Source organism: Drosophila melanogaster, chromosome 3R, assembly GCF_000001215.4.
Source record: "Drosophila melanogaster chromosome 3R".
Taxonomy (NCBI): domain Eukaryota; kingdom Metazoa; phylum Arthropoda; class Insecta; order Diptera; family Drosophilidae; genus Drosophila; species Drosophila melanogaster.
Window position 1 is genome coordinate 10,472,525 of NT_033777.3, and position 10,000 is coordinate 10,482,524.

Sequence of the window (10,000 nt, forward strand, 5' to 3'; positions counted from 1 at the left end):
CAGTGAATGCACGCAGAAAAACATAGCTTACAGGGATTAATTTTAAGAATCAGAATTGATTGACCAATATATTGTAGGAATAAAACAAACGAAACTAGCGTGTTGCAAAAGTGGGATTATAAGCTATTAGGGTTAAGTTTGCAGTTGAGTAAGTTAACACTAAAGTAAATAATGATTGCGATCTCTTCATGTTTCCTAAAATAGCAATCTTTTATTTTTCCCTCTGTGACCATTGTGCTGCCCAGATCAGAAAGATATTTGCTAAGCTAAACTGCACCTTCGCAATGTTAAAATCATTTCCTGCACATTTCTCACAACCAGAAACAATCGAACCGGCGCACTTGTTGTCATCGATCGAGTCCCATTCCCCCGGCCAATCGGCCCGTACCAAATGGCCATCCGGGGAAGGCAAACGACTCAATAAGATGAAATATATGGCGAGCAATAAAAATCGGTTATAATGCTTTGGGAAAACTGCCGCTGTTCCCGCTGCTGCAGCAATGTTGCTGCTTTTGCGCTGCTGCGGCTTTTGGCTACTGCGACAAACTGCAAAGCAGATAAGTGCCGACAAAGCGGCACAAACAGGCGCCGATGTCGGCGATCCGAGGGATCCCAGCAATGCCAATGCCGATGACGATGCCAGCGATCTCCGAGAGCCTTGCTCCTCAAGATGGTAACCTGACCATCATTAAGAATGCCATTTGTACCAATAAATTCGAATGGCCTCGCGAATGGGGCCGCGTTTTCTGCCAACGACAACGACGGCCTTTGCGGTCAAGAGCAGAGCGATCGATATGGCTATTAAATTTAACAATTAGAATTTATCAATGGGCCTCGATTTCGCGGCGGCGATCTCTCAGATTTAATTGTGTCAGTTTACCGCGGGAAGTCATATTTTTTCCCCTTCGCCCCACACACCATTTGAAGGTGCATCATTGTGGCCCTCGCAACCGGCGACAAATTGGGCAGTACTACAAAATCCAAACTTGCATTCGAAAGCCGCTACGAACATGGCAATTTCAAAAATTACATCGTGATCTTAAACTGCGAATTGCCAAAGTGCAGCAAAGTTCAGAGCAATTTTGCTCGGCAGCCAACAGGCAACAAAACGGCAACAAGCGCCCATTCGGACGGACATGGACACCAGCCGCATCCACAGCGGCAACTGCAACAGCAACATCCAATAGCAACAGCAGCAGCAGCAACAGCAACAAGCCAGCAGAAACACGAAGAAATTCCTTAGGAGATCTCGGTGAATTCAAATTGCTTCGTGTGCAAGAAAATTAGTCTTGGCTGATCCCAACCGATCCCAATCCCAATACCAATCCCCAGCCCGTTGCCGATCCCCCTGGCCGAAAAGGCAAGACTCAGAGCCAGAGGAGCAACTGCAACCAATAAGCGGGGTCTCCGTAGGTAGGTAGATATATAATAATAAGAGCAAGTTGGCGGCATCCTCCGCTCAGCGCAAAACTAATCAAGGGCTAAAGCTAAATCCAATCCGATTGTGCCGGCACAAAAAGCAGCAGGGGCTCTTAGCCCGGCTTAAACAAAAAAAAAAAAAAAAAGAAGGAAGAAAGAAATACAAAATAAGAGTGAGAGAGACGAGGGAGAAGGGAAACTGGCTCGGAGCGATAAGCGAGGAGCTGTGGCAGCCATGTCTGTCTCTGTCCGGTATCAATGGGTTTTTGGCCAGATCCCTCCGCCTGGCCACATAGCCATGTTGGTCAGAGCTCGGCTTTCTGGAACGGAACCGAACCGAACGAAACGGGGCAACTGTTGATGTTTTTAGGCGGTCGCACGTCGGCAGCAACGGCAGCAACAGCAACGCTCACTACTTGCGATTCGTGAAGTAATTACTATAATTACCTTCAAGGTAGATTTTCCAAAACGATGCGAGGGCAGCAGGGAACTCAGCTCAACTCGGCCTTAACCGAACTGAGCTGTGTTGGCCATTGGTAGATCGCGAAAAGCTGTTTGGCCGGCCTGCCCCTTCTGGCTTTTGTAATAATTTTGTTGTTTCGGTCAGGCCTGCAAGTTGCAAGCTGGCTGCCTGCCGCTGATGTTGCTGTTGTTGCTGTTGTTGCTCTTGTTGTTGTTGCTCCTCCGGGTTGTTATTATTATTATATGATACACCATTGCAATGGCCGTTTCCAGTCCGCTTGTCGGCTGCCAATTCCTTCCAATGTTGCTACAGTTTGTTCTGCTCGTTGGCGTTTATTTTTGCTTATTTTGTACGTTTTGCTTTCCCCAGCTTAATCGGAAATTAAAGCTGAGGGGCTGCTGCCGGCCACGACTTTGACTTTGACTTTAATTTTCGCTGCAGTTGGGTCTCCATTTACCCGGCTTGTCGTTTGTCTAATATGGAGTGCCTTACCTGGGAACATCTTTGCCACGTAATTGTTTAGCTCATAAATCATACCGAATTTCGTTTCTTTTTACATTTCCCTGTAATTTCACAGGGAAAAAATTGCTGCTGGTGTGGGCATACATTTTCACAGACTGCAAATTAGTTACAAGACCTGACAGGGGGGGGGGGGGATAAGAATTATTTTTCGTACACCAAAATTGGTGATTTTATTTTAAAGTCTTGTCATGGCCACTGCCTCTTCATTAGCAAAGTTTCTGCACTTTCCAATTCTGCAGTTATCGAACCTCAAACTCGCCCTTTACAAACTGCCACAGAAAACTTTTACATCATTTTAAAATAGTCCCCCCCCAAAAAAAAAGAAGAAATGCCAGCATTTGGGAAAGTTGCAGCTCGGTTTTCCCCCTTTTCCTGGACCCAAGCCCAGAGTTGCCGAATTCGAACTAACTACACTTTAATGTAATTCATACAATTTCCATTTGTCTAACCATCCATTAATCATTCGCACGCTGCTGAACACGGCCAAAAGGCGGGGCAGAGGTGGCCAAAACGGGGTGGATGATGGTTGGATTGACTCACCGGACTTGGCCAAATTTGAAGCTTTGTTTACGTGTGACAATCGGGCGACAAGTTGGAAATCAAAAGCATCTCCATCTCTCTCCTTTTCCATATCCACCGCCATCGAAAAGTTGGACCGAAATTTATTCATCTGGCCTGACAACTTTCTGGCATTGGAAAGAATCCAATGCGGTTGGTAAAACTTATTAGGCGCAGTCAAGCATGGCCTGCAAATTGGTACACCTTGACTTTAAGGCTTTAAGGCAAAGACAAAAGGCCGCCAAAAGGACAGCCAGCGGCGGGTTGAGATACTTGGGCAGATACAGATACTTAGCGGCGATAAAGACAACGCTTGATTATGAGAAGCCAACCCATGGCTGCGGAATTTATTTGTGTTGTATATTTATTTATGAGCTTGTCCCTCTCGCCGAGCAGAAACAAAAGAAGCCAGTGCCCAGAACTCGCAACCCAAATCCCCGGCAGAATCACTCAAGTGCAAACGGAAACGGGCGCCCAGAACTTCAGAACTTGGTCCTGCCATCGGGCAGGAAATCAGCGATTAAGCAACCAACTAACCAGTAACCAGTGAGTCAGTCACCAGTTCTTACTTGGGGAGCACAGGGAGAAATATTGGAAATAGATAGATTTAGGACGGTATGTTTCTTACAAAAAATATCATGTTCGTTCAGCGAAACTATTCTTTTATATCTTAACCTTAACTAAGTTATAATTGTGTATTTTTTTTTTTCATAAAATTCAAACAGATTTATGTATTTCTCTCAGTGCAAGCTCTTCAAATCCCTGCCCTCGGGGCCTCTTCGCGAATGGAAGTGTGTAATTTTTGTATTAATTGCTCGGTCTCGCAAAACTTTCCGGCTTCCAGTTAGCCCCATCAGTTGAAATAATAACAATGCCAGAAGGATCGAAAATCGTGTTGTTGGAGGAGGAGGTGAGGAGGATCCATTGGAGGCTTAGGAAATAATTGTAGTATCGTTTTGTAATTTGCTTGCAGCAACTGGACACGCCCACCGACAATTGGCAGGGCGGCTATTTCAATCTCCTTCCCGTACTGAACCCCTCTGAAAAGAAAGGGGGATGGGATGGGGGTTCCAGGGGCCCTTTAGGAGGAGGTTTCCGATTGGAGGATTTAACATATTGACTATGACCTTTTGTTGGCTGTTTGCCGTTTGCTGTTTGCTGTTTGTTGTTTGTTGTTTGCTACGGCGGCAGTTCGAAATTTATGCTCACATGGCGCCTTCGATAAGATCGAGAACTCCATGCTGAAAGTAAATTTCTTCCCCTCAGCCAACAAAATCCCCACTTCCCTTCGGCACCAGCAAGAGCAAGGACATGTCGCTGAAAGCATTATCAAATATTATGCATATTTTGTGAGCTCCAATATACAATTTTTTCCCTTGCCAGCTGGCGGGGAAATGGAAGTTGCTATTTCGAGCTCTGCTTTAGAATGTCTACAAAGTTTGCTTTATCTCATGCATAAATCAGTTGCTAAAATAAACAAAAATTGTATATGAGAGTTGACAGGCGGCGGGGAGTGAGTTTTGGATATTGCGTGGTTGGTTTGGGGACCACGTAGATTTCTCGCGGGAGGGCCAAATGGAAAACTGCGCTATTTCGAGCGCGAAAAAATGCGAGCAGAAGAACTTAATATACGGCAGAGATAAGTAAGGAGGATATCACTTGGCTGGTGACTCATTGACAATGCCTCATTTGCATCGACTGGAGTATGACAAATGGATCACCCAATCATCTTCATTTGCTATGTCTTTATCCACTGAGAAAAAAACTTTTTTTCTACAATATCTCAAAATAAGTATGGTAAAAGTGTCACATACTAGTGCTATTTGGATCATATAAAACTGAGATAGGTTCTTTAAAAAGGCTGAGATATAATCTTATGTATCTATCATTTTCTGCTGTGGAAAGTGCATCTAAGCCCCATAGCCATGCACTTTTATCCGTCATTCTCGCCTGATGACGATGTTGACTCGTTCTTCACCGAAAAGCCCCTTTCAGAGGACTGATGCTCTTTCACGTCCGATTCTTTTGATGGGGCTCCTGTCTCTAATGACGCCTCCCACACAAATTAAGCTAATGCGATGGCACCAGCTGCTTTTCCTCCTTTTCCTGGCCTTTCCCGCTTTTCCCGCTATTTCCCTTCCCCGCCGGCGAGCTGCACTTGTGCTCCTGTCAAGCGGCTGCGGATGAGATTGCCGGCCAGCGAGCCTAAGAGAAATGAGCCGAAGCCGAAAACCAACAATCAAAGCGAGTGGGTTAGGGCGGAGTGGGGGTTTTTAGGGGATGCACTGAGAAAAGTAGATCTTAAACCGAGAGATATATATGTGCTACGTTATTATATGTTAATTTTCTTATCCTAACAGCTAAGGTATCGAATGTATAGCAAATATGTCTTCTCAATAATTGCTTAAGATGACTTGTAGTTTCCAGTGTATGGATAGCAAGCCAAAGGAGGACTGAGGCTCCTAATATGTCCGTTCTGTCGAGGACTAGGGGATCCTACGGCCGGGACCGTTCATTTCGTGTCGTTTGGTTCTTGTCGTTGTCGTTTGTCCCTCATTTTGACACGATAACGCGCACGGTTCCTGTGCCAAGCCCCGTCCTCTGAGCCACCGAACTGCCCCTGCTCCACCACCCTGCTCCAGCCTGCACCATCGTGCACCACTTTCCTGACCCAACCATCTTTGGCATTGCGCTGGCGCTCGACATCTCATAAAGTACATGACAGGACATTAGAAAACACAAGAGCACCAGCGAAGCCGACGCCTCCGCATGAGGAGCAGGAAAATTTGGATGCGAGGCGGGTGGTGTGCGGTGGTGTTGGTGCGGTGGGGGCGTGGCCCATGCAAATTTTGCACCACCATCAACCGGCACCACCAGCGTCACAGGCGTCGTCGTCGTCTCGTCATCATCTGCATTTGGCCAGCGAGGCGGGCGAACGTTTGTCGTAAACATGAAATGGGTTTATATCGTTGCTAAAATTATTTGACATTTCTTGGACTTTGTGCATTTTTACGAGCACCAGTTGACATTGTTGAGGGAGCAGGAGCCTGCTGTCCCTCGTTTGGGGCACCTCCTCAAGCCATCAGTTTGGATGTTGGCCTCGTGTTCTTTCTGGAGCAACAGAAGTCATCAAGTGGGGAATGCTCTAACAGAAAAAATGGGAAATCTAGCGAATAACAAGGTATTCAAACAAGATTATTAAAAGTAGAATAAAAACGTTTTAATATATCTTTTTAACGTAGAATATTAATAGCATGAAATCAAGCATATAAATGAATTTTCCTAAGTAAGAGGAAGTGCTAAACTATATTTCAAGTCGGTTAACTCCTCTAATTTTCTGTTAATAATTTGCAATTTCGACTCCTTAAAGGCATCTAAAATCATTGTTAATTAGGTGTTCTATTTATTCTCAGATAAACTTTCCAGGGCATCGTAAAATCGCTTTCATTGGCTCTTTAGCCTTGGCTCCTTGTTTGTTTGTTCATTTGACTTATTGTTGGAAGCTTGGCGTTTGTTGTGACATGGACGTGGACACGTCAGACGAAAGGGGGTGCTTATGCTATCCGAGGAGCAGAAACAGCTAAAAACGTGGGCGTGACATTCGCCAACTGCTCCGGCTGCTTTTGCTTTTGCTTTTGCTGTTGCCGTTGCTCTTTCTCTGGCTCAAACTGAAACTCAGGGACTGGGGCTCTGGGACTGGCAGACGTTGACAAGAAAACGCCATTTTCTGATTGAATGTCACACAAAAGCATAGCACACACACTGTCCCAGAAAGGGGGGTCATGGGTTCAAGACTGGGCAATGCCGTCTTGTGTTGAAGGAGGCGGTGTGATGGGGGTCACTTGGCTTATCAACATGCACACGAAAATGGCCAAAAGGGCAGGCCAAGTCAGCCAATCGCAAAACGCAGCTGCTGCATCAGGGCAAAAAGCACCAAAAATAGTGGATTTTGAGGGGGGTACTTTTGAGAAGGGTTTTCCACTGGCGGCGGGGGCCTGGTGGTTTGGTTTTGGTAAAGAGGACGACTTCGTAGCCCAGAGCAACTGCAACAACAAACAACGACGACGCCACTTTGGACATGCGCGCGCGCCCAATCTTGCATGCAAATGTTACTTCCTCGGGAGCCCCCTCCTTTCAAGGGGGTTTCCCCCTGGAGCCACCGCCCCTGGACCCCATGGCTAACCCCCCCCTCTGGTTCCCTACTCGGCCGTTGGGTAGGTGGTGCAGAATGTTTGCGTGGCACGCAACATGCAAACATTTTTGAGTTAACTTTGGCTCCACTCTCGTCTGCCCCGCCATCACTCCCTACTGCCCTCCCCGAAAACCTATACTACGCACTTTTGACTCTTGATAGTGTTAAATGCCACACACACTGCCGCAGCAACAACAACGGCAAACGCACCAGAATGGGACTTGCAACACAGGCAACAATGCAGCGCATGTCAAGCGGCAATGCCAAAACAAGCGAAATTTCTTTTTAGGCACGTCGCGTCGGCGACTGCAACTCGGAATCTTGGATGGAAATGGACGTGGAAATGATGGTGGGGGAAAACTGGGGTAGATATGAGTGCAGAGTTATTGGGGGAGCAGTGCAGCAGTGGGTGGGCGGTGCTGTGGGCGATGCTAGTGGGTGGTGCAGTGGCGCCTATTAGTGGGAAGGGACCATACAAGGACAGCAAGTGCTCTACAGTATTAAATTATAGCTATAAATAAAATGGTACAAATGAGTTATTTCTTTATATTCACTTTACATCTCCATCTCTGCATAATTAATATATATTATTTTTGTAAGCAGAATACTATTATGTGAGTAATTAGGACTTAGAGGAACCCACCTTTAATATTAATATCCCCTAATGGATAATAATTTAATGTCGATTAGCGTAGCTTGTAAGATTTGACCATTTTCACTACCATCTTAAATTGTATTTAACCAATTTTCTAGGTTTCATGTCAGATATCATTGCCCTAAAAACGCAGCGATATGTCATAAATCCCTACTTTAATTAAGAACTTCAGGTGATCACTTCAGAAATTAAAGGTTAATGAAGAATCGCCTTTTAATTTGTCACTCGCCTGTCGCAATGCCAAATTCGAATTGGGGCCAAGGCAGAGCTTAATTCTCAGTGCCGAGCCGAACAGGAATAATTATTAATTTAACAAACGTCGCATGTTGCACAAAATAATTGACAAATTTTCATATTTAATTGAAGAGCGGAGCGCAGCTGCTGTGGCACTCTTCAATGGTCGATTGTTGTTGCCGTTTTGTCTGTCACCAGGGGCTGAAATTCATAAACAATGAGAGTGTCGGGCTCCACATGCAACTCATATATTCACGCACACAGCTGCATGTGAAATGTCAGGCGGAAAAGTTGGAGGGAAAAAATGGGGGAGTGGACGCACTGAACAAATGGACGACCGAAGAAGCACTGTTCTTTGTGGATAAAAATTGCGAAATTAAGCAGAAAAAATGTTGAAAAGCTGATGTCTGATTTGCGAGCATGGGCGATACCAATTTCAATCCCAATCCGAAACATTATTATGCATTATTATTATTCGGCATGCGGTGTGCGATAATGCGGCTGCAAATGAAATGCATACACATAAACTGGCGCTGGCGTATAAATAAAAATTGAAAAATTATGTACATTATATTAAAAAGCCAAATAAACGACAAGCGGAAGCGCAGCCATTTAAGTGGAAGTTAACATCCGTCCGAAAGAGCCATTCAGCCGGTCAGCCGGTCAGCCAGCCAATCCCAATCCGATCCACCCACATCCATTTCCCAACGATTCCACACCCATTCAATCCCACGCGGGATTCCACATCCTTTGTTTAAAATAAAATAAAATTGCATATTATTTGCTGCGTATCGGACATTTCAGTTGTCATTTCATTGTCGTGTTTGTTGCTGTTAATGCAAAAATAAAAAGCCACCAGGCCCAGTCCCCCGTTTTTGGGGACTCCATTGAACCACCCAACCATCTAGCCAACCACATGCGCACCACATCTGCATCGGTGGTGTCCTGTGTCAATTTCATGCCACATTGCAGCCTTCCCTCTAATGCAGCCAGCCAGATTATGGAGCAATCCATTCTCATACCCATCGCCTTCCCCGTCGGACAACTAACATTTTAATAGCGCTCATGATTTCCGAAAATTGAAAATAAATTAGTTGTATATCATTTTCGGTCAGTTGTGCGACTCTGCCCCCTCCGTCGAAAGTGCGGCAGCCTCCGACTGTTTGCATAATTAAACTTTAGCGTATATCCTGTCCCTAAATTGACATTTCGAGAACTCCAAATGTCCACGGAATTGTTGGCCCAAAAAGTTTGGTTACATTTGCGGATCCGCGAATTTGATACTCTAACTTACCTATGATAACTGTTGAGAAATAATACACTTTCCTACGTTACTACAATTTTTTTTTTCAAAATAATGCATATTTTCTTAAATGAATTATATTGTTGAAATTGATGAAAAATTGCTATTCTACAATCTGAACATTAAAATGCAATACCTTTTAAACTAAAGTTTATAAGAGGATTGACCTGCAACATAGACCTTATTTATACAACTTTCTCTCTAATTTCCACTTGTCAAAGGAATAATTATAGCTACTCCATTCATCCGAAACCCGAAAAAAATCCAATTCCTGACTGCACATTTCCCTTTTAGGCAATCGGGGAACTGCGGACTTGTCCGCTGCCTAATTAGCAACGCATATTTAAATAATTTTCAATTCGATAAGCAGACATTTTTAACTTGAGCTGTCAGTTAGCGTTAAAACGCCATTTTGTTTGGCTGCCCATAGCCCCTGGCTCTGCGAAGCTGGAAAAGCTGGCAGATAAATGCCGAGAAGTGCTAAATTATTGTCAATTCAATTTTTAATTTGTGCAGTTTGTTGGAATTTTCGCAAATTAATGCAAAAGTCAATACGTTGTTCTCGTTGTCGTTGGCGGTGAATTTAATTGACTGGTGCAATGGTAACTCGGTTGGCCCCTTTCTACCCAAATCGGCAGGCTCTTCAAATTGTCA